This window comes from Pinus tabuliformis, chromosome 4_1 (assembly GCF_031772625.1).
Source record: "Pinus tabuliformis cultivar Carrire ecotype Pingquan chromosome 4_1, CPIR1, whole genome shotgun sequence".
NCBI lineage: Eukaryota > Viridiplantae > Streptophyta > Pinopsida > Pinales > Pinaceae > Pinus > Pinus tabuliformis.
The window spans coordinates 977,457,974-977,472,920 of NC_142303.1; positions in this window are offsets into that span (position 1 = coordinate 977,457,974).

The following is a 14,947-nucleotide window of genomic DNA, read 5'->3' on the forward strand; positions in this document are numbered from 1 at the left end:
TTCGCTTGGAAAGTTTTATTTACCTGCTGAATAATGAGGTCTACGTCTCCAAACACTTTTAGGCCTTTGATGCCCATTTCTTTAGCAGTGCTTAAGCCCAGAATCAAAGCTTCGTACTCTGCAATGTTGTTTGTGACCTGGAAGGTTAATTTGAAAGATAAATGAATGTGTTCCTGTGTTGGGGACACAAGGACTACACCTGCCCCAACAGCTTCCTTAGAGCAAGCTCCATCAAAGAACATGTCCCAAATCTGTGGGTTTTCTTCCTCTGCGATCTGGCAAACTGGTTTCTTGAGCTGCGTGGAGGCCAACTGGGATTCTTCAATATGAAGAATACAAGCTCCAAAATCAGTGTCAACAACATGTATGGGATGATTGGTGGGATTCTTTTCATCGCTGATTATATAAGCCAACTGCGCCTCTTTGTATAATCTCTTGCTCTCACCTCCGAAAACTGGGACAGTAGCATAGGACAGATCATTTTGTAATGATCCACCTAATCTCTTGATCCAACCTCTGGAAAGTAACATGGCAAACTTGGGAGGCACATCTGCTACCAAAATATCCATCATCATGCTTTTCATTGGCAATTGAGACAAAGTGATGGCTAGGTCCTTGATTAATCCTAGACATTTCACTTTCCTAGAGTCAAAAGAAAATAGGTCATGATAAGGCTTAGTGATGTCAAGACCCAACTCATCCATGACAGCCTTGGGCATTAGATTATGGCTGGCTCCAGTGTCTAGAAGGAAATTGTGAAGGATTTTATCATGAATAGTTAGGGAGACATAGAATGATGGGGAGATGTCTTCACAATTTTCAATCATTGGGCTCAGAAAAACAGCTAGCTTATCATCTTTCAGATTTACATAGTCAGTGGAGGCTTGGATGGATTTAGGTTCAAGGGCCTCGAGGATGGATCTTTTGAAGGACTCATTCTTCACTAGTTCAATTAGAGGCATAGGTATTCTTAGCTTTTGAATTTCTGATTGAAAATTGAAAGGAGAAGGAGACTTGTCAAGGCCTCTTACCTCATGAGTTGGAGCTTTGAGGATGATGGGATCAATTGCTAGTTGTTTTTGCTTATTAGCTTGTTGTACTATAGGGACAACAACTCTTTGAACAGGAGTTTCCTTCGCATTATTTATCTTCGACCTCAAATTATATCTTTGCTAATCTACAGTTTGTAGAATAGCTTCACCATCCCATTCTTGGCTGATTTGGTCATTGCATAATGACTTTTCATAGGCAATTGAGGTAAAAATGGAAGCATTTCCTTTGTCTTCTAGACAATGGATCTTATCATCCTCTTCAAACTTCTCTTCTTCCATGACTGCATTCTAAAAAGGAGCCTTCACCCTTTGGTCTTCTTTTGCATCATTGTTTCTTTGCAAAATCTGCAACTGCTCATTCATTCTTCTATATGGATTTGGATTTGGATTTCTTAGGGCAAAGGTATTAGGCATTCTTCCTTTCCCTGGGTGCTGCTCAATCTTCAATTTAGAGATTTCAGAGGCTAATGACTCAATCATTTTGGTCATTTTATCTATATTAGGATCAGAGGATGATGAAGACTTGCCCCTCTGTCTTCTTCTATCAACATTTCCCTTGAGCTTCTCTGCAGCCATGATGTTTGATTCCACTTCCAAGGCTGCATCCTGCATGTCAGCCAAAGTAGCACATCACCTCTCTCTCAATAGTAGGCAGAAGTCAGAATCAAAAGCACTAGCATAGGTGAGTTTAGCAGAGGTAGTAGTGGGTTTTACTTCAGCTGGTATCTTGTTGTACATACGGTTAAACCTCTTATTAAAATCAGACAACAACTCACCATTTTCCCTCTTTAAGTTCCCAAACTCAGTGTGGTAGTAGAGGAGATCCTTATTATCACCCCAATGCTTTAGGAATGCATCATCTAAAGCTTCAATATCTGCTATAGATCTTGGAGTTAGTTCTCTGAACCATTTTCTAGCCTCTCCATCTAGGCTTTGGAAAAAGACTCTCATCCACACATCATCTTCACTAATGTCCAAATTATCAGCATAGCTATAGAATGACTCAAGATGTTCTTCAGCAGTAACACCTTCAGTCCCAATGAACTTAGGCCTATATTTCTGATATTCTCCAGTAGGCATGGAATTCAAAGGAGTGGGCAATATTAGAGGTCCATACCTGGTAGCTATGATTCTTTCCATTTTGGTAGGTGCTTGTGGACCTACCATAACTGTGGTGGCTAAAAGAGTACTAGCAGTTTGAATGATAGATGGCTGAGAAGTGACTGACAGGACTAAAGGAGTATGATGGGTAGGAAGTGAGGTTTCCTTTGGGCTTAAAGCAAAAGGAAAACCTAAAGAATAAGGAGCTTTATGAATCTCTGAGAGTTTTTCTTCACTGCTAGTATTAGATGCTATACTCTCAACATGTATTTGTTCTATTACAAGCCTTTCTTGAAGAGATATAGGAGATTGTTTAGGTTTACCTAAACCTGATGCTCCTTTTTGCAATACCTTTCTCTCTTTGATGATTTTTTCAGGGTCAGGTACTGGGTTAGCTTGTAGCTTTTGAGGATTTCTCAGATATGCATCACAAAATGAGCCAGAACTATGAAGTGGAGTTGCCAAGAGGTTCGGCCTCCAGTACAGTTCCAAAAATTTGTCTATCATCAAAGTTGGATCTATGTCGTTTCCTAGGGAAGCTGAGCTTCAGTTTCCTTTCCCCGGAAACGACACCAATTATGTAATCACTCCAGGAAACTCTCCTAGGTTGCAGATCGGAGATGCCTGGTAAAAGATAATCTTCAATATTATTCGCTGAACTATTGGAATAAATGAGGGTTTGGATAAAGTTATATAGCCATTTCAGCTCTATTTTCACTCAAGACATGCATGAACACTTTCACCAATACAAGGCTTTAGACCACTAATGCTCAATAATTTATATATTCAGTAGATAGATGGAGAACACTGACTGTACTAGCAGATTGCATACATAAACATAAATGAATGGATAGCTATAGGCAGCAAAAGTAATACTGACTGTACTGGCAAATGCATATATGACCACACATGGCTGGTTAGCTATAGGAAACAAAGAAGCTTGCAGATCTAATATATCAAAGCAGAGATAAGATAACAGTTAACTGGTATTAGACACAAAGAAAACATGAACAAACTATTCAAGTGCAAGCATAGAACAATAAGGAGAATGGACATTGAACATATAATGGCAAAACAAGCTTATATTGCTAGAATGAAGATGAAAAGCTTAAATGAGCAGAGGAGGAATAATCTCCAAAAGTTGAACCCTTATTACATCTTACGAACAACTATTTATAGCCTGTTTACAATGCTCCTGAGCTCTAAGAGGCTCGGAGTCTTAATTTGTCTAATATGCATTGCTAACTGATTTGATGCCCTTTAGGCAAGCATGGGAGCAGATTTTTCTACTTCTGACAACAAAGTAACCGCTTTCAGATATTTTTGGTGGCTTGTTGTGCTGTCTGGGAGTTTTCCTGTGCCAGAGATACTCCATAATGTTTGTTGGTGTGGCTGTTGTGCTGTCTGAGCTCCCTGATCTTTCTGTTTCAGGCTGCATCGTGCTGTGGCCCTTCCAATGATTTAACAATGCATGCTTCCATTATGGTGAAACAATGCTGCCCCTGTGGTGGACATCTATTGAAAAAAATGTATATTTCCGTTTTAAATAGAAAACACAACCATCACTGCTAAATCCTGCCTTCTCTGTCCTTTCGGACTTCAAAGGTCTTCAAAAATGGTTTATTCTTCTCTCGGGTCCACCCTAGTCGCCATCGCAATTCACAAAATCCTGCATCCTATGTCTTTTCCTTGTATTTGGAAATCTGCCAAAAACACTAAAAAACATGTGAAATTGGCTTTGGCAGACCTAAAACAGTATATATTTGAACTCTGAAACCCATCGAGTCCAGACTTCATCGCTATCGGCGCTGCCAAGGTTCCTGTGTATTTCGTTAAATAACGAAATATATGAAAAATGCATTAAAAATGGCCAAGCCGCGGATTTCAAATATTATAGAATATCATTCCCGAACCCTTTCAGGGCTGGACTTCATCGCTATCGACACTGCCAAGGTTCCTTTGTATTTCGTTTAAACAATGAAATACATTAAAAGTAGGCCTTCACATAGAATTCAAAATTGATCAATTGTCGCATATAATTCTGTCGGGTCCGGCCCATTGGGTCGCACATATTCCCATGCCTAGGCCCCGCCCCATGGTATAGTGTTGATGCGATATAGAGATGCGATAAATCGAAATCGCGCATCGCTCGCTCCCTAGTCCTTTATATAATAGAACATATGTCCTCCGCCGATCCGATCATTAGCGATCGCTGATCGGTGGTGTCATGTGCCCACGTTTAAACCTCCTCTATGATAGCGTCGATTGCGATTAGCCGCTTAGATCGATTGCTGTGCCTCGACTGTTAAAGCCTCCGATATGTAGTTTTTTGCTGATTTTTCAGTGATTTGGCCTCCCAATAATGTTTTTCCTCCCTTTTAAGGGTTTTCCTCCTATGCTAGTTTTGATTTTTGAATGATCTTTAAGAAAATGCTGAAGATTTAAAGGGATTTTTGGATCACTTGGGATGAGTTTAAGCGAATCTGGAAACTTTAAGAGCATACATGAATCCAATTTTTGGGCCTAGTGCCAACGATGCTAACAGGGAGTACTGCTCCTTGATGGCATCCCAAAAGGAATTCCAAGTCGGTGCGGCTGAGAACAGTGAGTCCATACTTTCATCCTTCCGCTCGCAGTAGGTTTCCCACCATTCCTTGACGTGAGGGTCTGCTTTGAGAAGAGCAAAAGCAATCTTTTCCCGACTAAAAAATTCATGAACAGAAAAATAACCCTCTAGCAGATTTAACCATTTATTTATGGCATCTACGTCTATCTGACCCTCGAATATGGGGATTTCAAAATTAAATTGTACCTTAAAGGGCGTGGCGTTTCCAGAGTGGCTGTTGGAAGCCGATGCGTCGCCTCTGGGTAGCCCCTGAAGGATCTGGGCAAAGCTATCCATCATTGCGTTCCTTTGTCACCCGAGGGTTTCTTCGAGCAAGATTTTGATAGGATCTCCTGCTCCCTCGTCTTTCTTTTCATCTGCCATGGGAGGCCGTCAATATTTGCAAGGCTGGCCTTGTAAAGGTTACACCAGTTCAAGCCCTAACTCCTTATATCCCAACCTCGTTGGGGACATGCACAGAAAAACGGAGAAAAAACAGACCGCTCTGATACCACTGATCCAGATTTAAACAGGAGTGCAATAAATTACAGAAGTAACCATAAATACAGATATGCAACGAAAATAATACTTCATTTCATTAATGTAAAATACTAAAATATGCTTACAAATAGAAATGGAAATAAACCAGCTAGGGCAATGGTAGCTTTATCTCTGAGAAGATATGTGGCGGCTACATGGCTCTGAACTGTGTTACAATGAGGCTCGAAGGCCTATTTATTGTTGAGAAACAATGGAAAACCCTTAACATCCAAAAACCTAATCCTAGAAGATGAAATGCCAAATTGTGGGCCCTGTTTTGGGTAAGTTGGTACATCAACTTCTCGGTGTCGTAACTTTGTCACCCAATCTTAGTTTGATGCGTACAATAGCTCATTAGAAATATCTATCCGAGCAATACAACTTTGGGAAGAGCAACATTGTTTAGGGCCTCAAAATGGCTCCGGAAGTTCAAGACCCGAAAAACTGCTAAAAATAGTAAATTGTGCTACAATTACAGAAACTGAAAAACTGAAAGAGACATTTGTGGGGGTCCAAATGGGATAGGTGGGTGGCCACCAAAATCCACATGGATCATTCCTCCCCCCTTAGGAAGCAATGATCCCCATTGTAGTGAGTTCCTCCATTTGCTGAACTTGGTCCCTGGTGAGCTGTTCTGCAATCTCTGATGTGTTCAGTAATGGTGGGAAGCATGGTAGAGGGCGTTCCACATTGAACACTCTGTGCAAGCAAAGGAATGGAGGAATGTTGTGCTCCAATGCATTATTTCCCACAACCTTGGTAATGTTGGAAGGGCCATGTCGGAGTGGTCTGAGTTTCTGATGGGATCTTGTGAGGTGTTCTTTCTGCAGATGTAACCAAACTTTGTCGCTCACCTGAAACTTGTGTGGTACCGCTGTGGGTGAGGAGAAGTTGTTCTTGTTTTCTATCATGACCGTATCCCTTTGCTGCTACTGCTGCTATGTGGAGGAACCCTTCGTGGGGGTCATGGATGTGGCTACGATCTTCCCCTTACTTTGGGAGTAAACCAGACAGAAAATGAATTTCCTAGTCGGGGAGACGATCTTGCTACATTTCTTAGCAGAGATCAAAGAGGTGGCGGTAGGTGGGGCTACCTTCTATGTCCTATATAATGAATTACCCAAAGTAATAATAACTTCATGAGGCCTTGAGTCATACACAACATGTCACCTCCACAAGTATGGCTAGCCTAATAGTACATCACAAACATCCAGAGGTGTAACATCAGATAATAATATTAGAAAAATATTATATATGACAGAGAAATGCAAGACATATAATATGCGGAAAAAACACAAACACATAAAGCCAGAGAGACACATATATACGTGGTTCACCCTGTTTGGGCTACGTCCACCCTGAACAACCAGTCTTTCCTTTCTATTATCCAGCAAAATGAAGAGACACAACCTACAGTAGATTCGCTGTAATATCCTCTATTTCTCTCACAGCCTCACCTCTTTGTTTCTCGCTTTGAGAATACACATATGTTCTATAGCCTCAATACAATACCCTCATACAAAGAGAGGGGTTGCCTTCTAGGGAAAAAAAAACCTAAACTAAACATAAATTCTACCGTCAAATCATCTGCCTAATGAGCAGCCCAGATTGACCATAAATTACTATACTTTTACAAGGAAATTTTACCCCGTGAGGGGGACAAGTCCCCCCCGCACCCCCCCGCATGGAGGGGTCTACAATCTTCCTGGGGTATACATCCAGCTGAAAAAAATACCTCTAAATTAGGATGATAATCATGCTCCACACCCAACACTTGGTGCAAGAGAAGGAATGGAGGAATGCTGTGCTCCAAAGCATTGTTTCCCACAACCTTGGTAATGCTCCAAGGGCCATGTCAGAGTGGTCTGAGTTTCTGATGGGATCTTGTGAGGCATTCTTTCTGTAGATGTAACTAAACTTTTTCGCCCACCCGAAACTTGTGTGGTACCCTTGTGGGTGAGGAGAAGTTGTTCCTGTGTTCTGTCATGACCGTATCCCTTTGCTATTGTTGCTGTGTGGAGGAACCCTTCGCGGGGGTCATGGATGTGGCTACGATCTTCCCCTTACTTTGGGAGCGAACCAGACATAAAATGAATTTCCTAGTCTCAGAGACGATCTTGCTACATTTCTTAGCAGAGATCAAAGAGGTGGTGGTAGGTGGGGCTACCTCCGGTATCCTGTAAAATGAATTGCCTAAAGTAATAATAACAGCACGAGGCCTTGACTCATACACAACATGTCGCCTCCACAAGTATGGCTAGCCTAATAATACATCACAAACATCCAGAGGTGTAACATCACACAATACCTCGTCTATGAAGGGTTTGATGCTGTAAGGAAGGCGAGACTGCTGGCGAACTTGGAGATCTCATCCTTGGTGAAGCCACCCGATACTATACGACTGCGGGTGTGGTGTAGTCTGTAGGCCTAACCACTTCATGACCTCTATTGAAATGAGGTTCTTTTGGCTACCACTATCGACAATGAATTGCAGTGGTGAACCCTTCACCCACATCTATGAGTGGAAAAGACGCTCCCCCTCCTTTGGATCTTCAGGCTCATTCTTCTAGATCTTGGCGGTGGCAACAATGGCACTGGGCTCCGCGTCAATTATCTGCTTCCCTTTGCCATTTCCCTTGTCGGGTTCTCACTCAGGGTCAGAACATGCATCTAATTCTAAAGCCTTCAAATCTGCCACCAACAGCTACTTGGTTCGACACTCACTTGTGTTGTGAGTGGGGCTCTTATGGAACTCACACCACTTACCTGTGTCTTTCTTCGACTTCATGGTGTTTGTATTTTATTGCAGCTTCGACAGGTTGTCTTGGGTCACCCCACCTTGGCTTTGTCCTTTGGTCGTCAGATTCACAGATCCAAAGTCTCGCTTCTTTTGTTTAAACTTCTGCTTGATCTTGATAGCGTATCAGTATGCCATGCTAAGCGAGGAGATTTTCAGGAACTCCATCTCTTCCTAGATGTATCTGTGTAGGAAGCCACAGTAATTGAGTACCAGATGCAACTCATAATCTTTGATACCAAACTGTGTGAAAAGGGTATGAAAAATGTTTGTGAACTCCAACACATCTTTGTCCGTCCCTATCGCAACGTCGTCCACTTTATGTATTTGTCCTCATAGCTTTTGGCAGGGTAGTGTTGCTCCTTGATGGCTTCCTAGAAGGAATTGCAAGTGGGTGTAGCTGAGAACAATGAGTCCGTACTTTCATCCTTCTGCTCGTAGCAGGTTTCCCACTAGTCCTTGACATGTGGGGTTGCATTGATAAGAGCGAAAATAATCTTTTCCCGACTTGAAATTTCAGGAACAGAAAAATAATCCTCTAGCAGATTTAACCATTTATCTATGGCATCTGTGTCTATCTGACCCTCGAATATGGGGATTTCAAAATTAACTTGTACCTTAAAGGGTGTGGCATTTCCAGAGTAGTTGCTGGAAGCCGATGCGTTGCCTTTGGGTAGCCACTGAAGGATCTAGGAAAAGCTGTCCATCATTGCGTTCCTTTGTCGCTTGAGGGCTTCTTCGAGAAAGATTTTGATAGGATCTCTTACCCCCTCGTCTTTCTTTTCATTCGCCATGGGAGGCCTTCAGGATTTGGAAGGCTGGTCATGCAAAGGTTTGACCAATTCAAGCCCTAACTCCTTATATCCCGACCTCGTTGGGGACATTCAAAGAAAAACATAGAAAAAGCAGACTGCTCTGATACGACTGATCTGGATTTAAACAGGAACGAAATAAATTATAGAAGTAACCATAAATACAGATATGCAGCGGAAATAATACTTCATTTCATTAATGTAAAATACTAAAATATGCTTACAAACAGAAATGGAAATAAACCAGCTAGGGCGATGGTAGCTTTATCTTTGAGAAGAGATGTGGCGACGAAATGCCTTTGAAATGTGTTACAATGAGGCTCGAAGGCCTATTTATTGTTGAGAAACAATGGAAAACCCTTAACATCCAAAAACCTAACCCTACAAGATGAAACGTCAAACTCTGGGCCTCGTTTTAGGTAAGTTGGTACATCAACTTCCTGGGGTTGTAACTTTGGCATCCGATCAATGATATTGGCCCATAATAATTGTTTGGACTTTCCCAAAGGTTCACTCAGTGTTAACTATTTCTCCAGGCTTTTCACTCTCTCATTCATTCTGGTAGCCTTTTATTGTTCTTCCTTATGCATGATCTGGGCTAACCAACAATCTGTCTCTAGGCCGATAAGTTTTTCTTTTAACTTGTTCATTTCATTGGTCTAAATGGACATTTCTTCCATTGCCTTGACCAATATGTTTGCTTCATCACCTGTGGTACGTATTGCTGTTGATGCCATTGCTAATGTAGTTGTTGTTGCTGCTGGCAATGCAGTGGCCATTGGACCAGTGGGAGCTAATGCTGCTGCCAATGTGGAAGGCACAACTGTGGTCACTGTAGGAATGATAGTTGGAGGAGTAATATCTAGACTAGCTTGTTTGAGCTGGATCAAGCTATCTAGTTCCTTTTCCATTTCCTTCAATTGGTCATTGAGTTGCAACACCAAGTCCATCATCTATTCATGATTTGTTTAACTTTCTAGGAATTCTTTTGTTTGATGGTGCTGTGACTGAGGTAGCTTGAGCTGTTTCCTAAGGGCTGCAATGTCTTCATTTTATTCTTAATTAACTGTTCAACAACATGTCCTTTGGATCATGGCCCAGCTCAATGACCAAGTATTCTAAGGATTTGATCCTTGTGTCTTTGGCACTGGAAGATGCTTTTTCCAGTTTGTACTGGGCTATCACATTGTCTAATGAGTCCTTGAGCTTGAATGTTGCCATTGCTTTTGCTGTGAGGGTGGAGTAGATCATCTCTCTAGCCTGCTTGTGAAATTCTATTTGATCTATGGGATGCACATCCTTGGCTAAGACCTCAAAGTTGGTCTTCTTGTAGTCTGTTGTGGTTTTAGGTTGTTGTACAGTAGGTTGTAGGAAAGACACTTGCATCTTTCCTTCTTTGATGTCAAAAGCTGACATCAATCTATTTTGATTTGGTGGTGTCATCTTCAAGTACTTGGCATAAGTGTCTGCCTTGAGATTTTCATTCCTCATTTTAATCTCCTTGAATCTTTCCTTGATATCTACTTCCTTGTCAGCTGGCCTGACAAAGGAAGACACCTCCACACTCTTCTGTCTCTGTATGATCTGTGTGTTGGAAGTAGATGGTTGCTATGTTTCTGCTGATGCAACTGTCTCTGTCATCTATTTACTGCTCTGCCCCATTGCCTCAATGTCAATGATGTCTTCTGATGCAATGTTTTCATCCTGTTCAGACACAAGAGTCAATTTGGGCCTTTTGCTTAGTTGGAATTGCTGATCAATGGTCTCCATGGTAGAGCTTGATGCTTCCTCCTTGTTTCTTTTGGGATTCTTCTCCTCATTGACAAGAGTTTGAATGATGGGAGGGATATTCATTGGCTCTTCCAACTCTGGGACCTGCAAGAAACAACTTTCATCAAATTGTTTCTCCAAGTCAATCATGGTGTTCTCCACATCCACCACTATGCTATCCATATCTATCAATGTGTTCTCTACCCATTTTGACTGATTAGCATACTGTTCAATGTCAGGCATGGGGTAGTGGATGTAAGGTCCCAGCTTGACCTTTTATCTGAGTTTGTTCACAACCCCATGAGAGTCATAATGCCAAATGAAACTATGTTGGAATTTCATGTCTTGAAGCATCTTATCGGCCTTAGGTCCAGCCTCTCTGGCATTGTAGATGAAAGGTCCCATTTGGTTTTTCATCTTAAACTGTGTCTTTTTCCTAGTAGCTAGGAAGTTGACTTCATCTGCACTAATGATTTTCCTGAAGTATTCAAGGGAAAATATTATCATTGGGAGATACTTAGGGAATTTGTAGGGGGTTAACTCACAGCCATAGATCCTGATTTCAGTATGATTCTGGTAGAGGTACTGGTCTCCTACTCTGCTATTCTTTGCCAGTTGTAGTACTCTCTTGCTCTGAGTATTTATTCCAGGTTGAGTGCTAGAAGTCAGCATGTTTATGACAGGATGAACAAAATAATATATGAAGTCTTTGTATGTGAATGTTGTGTTACACCTCTGGACCAAGGGTGTCCAGTAGATGACTGATCCTACCTTTCCCCTGGTATCTGTTTTCTGAATCTTCACTGGGAACTTGTCTATCTAGTAATATAGAAACATGTAAAACAACACTGAAGCGTACTTGGACACTCTTTCAATGGGAAATCTAGTAAATTGTTCATGCATCCTGTCTGCAATGAACTGAGCATAGTCAAACATAATAGTAGGGGGTTGACCTGGAGTGAAAATAGGCATAAAAGCCATGAATATCTCATCTATATGCTTATCTATTCTGTATCCTAAGATGCATGAGAGCATGGTGATTATTCGCCTACCAGTTTGTGAGAAAATGGTGGCGACATAAGGTGGGATGTCTTTTGGAGTGTGGCATTCCTCAATGATAACATTCTGAAAGATTTGCTTGATTTTGGTTGGGTCTAGGGTACAATGGAGGTCAAAGTGGCTTCCAATGGACAAAGGAGTCAAATTGTGGCTGGGCTAGACTTGAAGCATCTGGTTAATAGACTCAGCAGTAACTGAAAACAAGAAGTCTTGGTTTGGGGCAATTATAGCCCTTTGGCTAGGGATGTAACATGCATGGCAAAAATGTACAATGTTTGGGAAAAGGTGTACTTCTAGGAATGTATACTTGGGTAGATTTGAGTCCCAAAAGTAGATATCTTCTTCTTTGTTCAAGAATATATCTTTACTCCAGCGATGTATTTTCAAAAGGTCACGGCAGGTGATTTGGAAGTCTTCGTCTGCCAAGGCCAGGTGGTCAATGTATAAGTGAGGGGTTGTTACTGGCCTGATATCCAGGGAGGTCTGGGTAGCCATTTTTTGTGATAAAATGTGGAAAATTGGGCTTTATATGGCTTTGGGAGTGAAATTTCAGTAATTGAATAACCAGGGTAGGGTATGAGCAGTTTGCAGGTTGGGGTTCTGGTACTTTGGGAATGGGAGACTCTCAATTAAATTGAAATTAATCAAATTCTTTCAGTTATTTTAAGAATTTAATGTTCTTTCTTTAAAGAGAGGGTAATTCTTGGTTCTTGTTCAAATACCTGGAATTTACAGTCGGGGCTGCAACTGGTTTTCAATTGGGGTTTGCAGAGGGCTTCGGCAGCTAGGATGGTGTGTAGTGGTGGCGTCAGAAGGCTCTAATAGTTGATAGTTGGTTGCAGGAGTTCGGAAGGTGCAGGTGCTTCAGAGGTTCAACAGTGCGATTTGAGCGAAAAAGGGTGAAAATGGGGGTTGGAAGGATTTTAACCGCGAACGGTTGGAAAAATGGCGGGGAAAAATGTTTTATGAATAGTGTTGGTTTTCACTTTGGTGGGGAGGTGGTTTTGGAGGCCATCACACCGCTTATGGGGGTTGGGCGGTATTTTTCTGGGGGAACACGATCTATGCCAAAGGCTGACACGTAGGCAAATGGGCCCCGAGCAAAACCACCCATATCGCGTGCTCTCGGGCCGTTAAAGGTTGGACATTGCATGGGCGCGATATGGGCGAGGGCCATTGGATCTGGGGGTGGATGATCAGACGACCATCGCGTGGGAAAGTTGTGTGGTCGGGAAATGGGGCAGAGGTTAGCGGGACCCATGGGTTTTAAATACGGTTTAGAGTAATTAACCCATGTTTAAGTGCGGATTAATTAAACTATGGAGTTTTAGGGGTATAAGGGTTAGTTTACCTCACCAAGGTGGCAAGTTAAACTCGAGTTCAGTCAAGAAAATGGTTAAGTGGTGAAGTTAGTGAGGCAGGGGTTTTTTAGAGTTAGGATAAAGGGTTTAGAGGGGTTTTGGGTAATTATTGAAGTGAAAACATGATTTTAAAAGGGAGGAAATGGGTTTCACACTTAGGGGAATGGATTTTAGGAGTAATTGACTAGGGAAATGTACGAAACTAAGGGGTAGGAGTAAAAATGAGGGGGAAGGGGTTTTCATAAGCCATGAAGGGGTAAAAGGAAAATTAGTGAGTATATAGTGGGGGTGAAATACAATGAAGGGGGAGTTAGGAAAATCAGCTTATGATCATGCTTTTTTCGTTGATAACTGCTCCTAGGCACTTGAAACACATAGTTAAGTATGATAGTAGTGCTTATGCTCCAAATGACTTGTATTTCAACAACCTTTCTTTACTTACCCTTTTACCCACCCTAACATTTTTTCTTCACTTTGGAGGGTGCCCTTAAGCTAGCAAACCCTTTTCTTTCCTTTTCTTTTATAAAACAAACCATCTACTTCTAACCTTATATCTTCCAAGGGCTAAGATTAAACTCATGAGCTCCTTTTATTTCTCTACCTATTTAATGACCTGCCAAGATTAAACTGTTTGGTCAGATTTTTATTCTATAACTATAAACATGAAATTCAAAGCATGAAGTAGTCAAGATTAAATAGTTTGACTATCATGGGTTGTGGCATATAGGAAAATCTCCACACAACCATTATTTAAGGAATTAATAGTAAAACTAGTAGCACTTGGACTTGCACACTTTCATGATCTATTTTTTGTTTGGGGTTCATGTTTTTTCATTTTTAAACTTTTTTCTTTTCTTTTGATATTTCTTTTAGGACATACCCTCTTTAAATTTTTTAATTTTAATATGGAAAACTTTTGCAGAAAGCAAAGGTATGTGAAATATTACAAGAGCTAACCTCAGCCAATTACAAATTATGAATCCTATCAATATAGGACTCTAACAGTGGCTCCACATGTGGATGGAATTTTTTGGTGAAATGTCAAGAACTATGAAGATCAGTAGCCTTTGAATTGTGACTGTAGTTACCTTGTGAACTATCCTTCTGTGATTTCTGCTTTATTGATACTTATGACAGTAAATCCCTCAAAGCTCAGGGCCTTCTCTCTGGGCTTCAACTTCAAAGGATTACCATCAAATCCAATCTACACTTTGCAATGTTATGTACAATGATGCAAATTAAAGTGAACTATTGTGAGTCAGTGGAAAAATAATGCTTCAACATTCTACCATTAACAGGTCCTCCTGGTAGATTTGATCCATCTATGTTTGTCAAGAAAAAGGCATTGTTGCCTCTGTAGCCATAAATGACATAAGGACCCTGCCACAAAAAATCAAATTTTCCATGCTTGCCTTTGTCTTCTCTCCTTGAATCTCACTTAAGAACTTTATCTCCTATGTAAAAATCATTTGCTTTGGTCTTTTTATCAAAGAATTTCTTGATCTTTTCTTGGATTACTTGTGATTTTACATATACTTCTTCTCTGGTCTGCTGCAGGTGCATGGTCTGATTTATTCCTCTCTGAATATCATTTGGTTCCACCTATAATTCCTGGATGATATTCATCATTGACACTCCCAAGGATGATGGAAAAACTGAATCCATCCCATAAACTAGCTGATAAGGCGACATTCCAACGGACTCCTTAGTAGTCAGTTTATCTGCCCATAAGGCATTGACTAACTTCTTGTTCCATGCCTTTTTGTTATCTTCCAGCAATTTTTTAATAATATTGACCAGGCTTTTGTTGGATGACTCTGCTAGTCCATTACCTTGAGGGTAATAGGCTG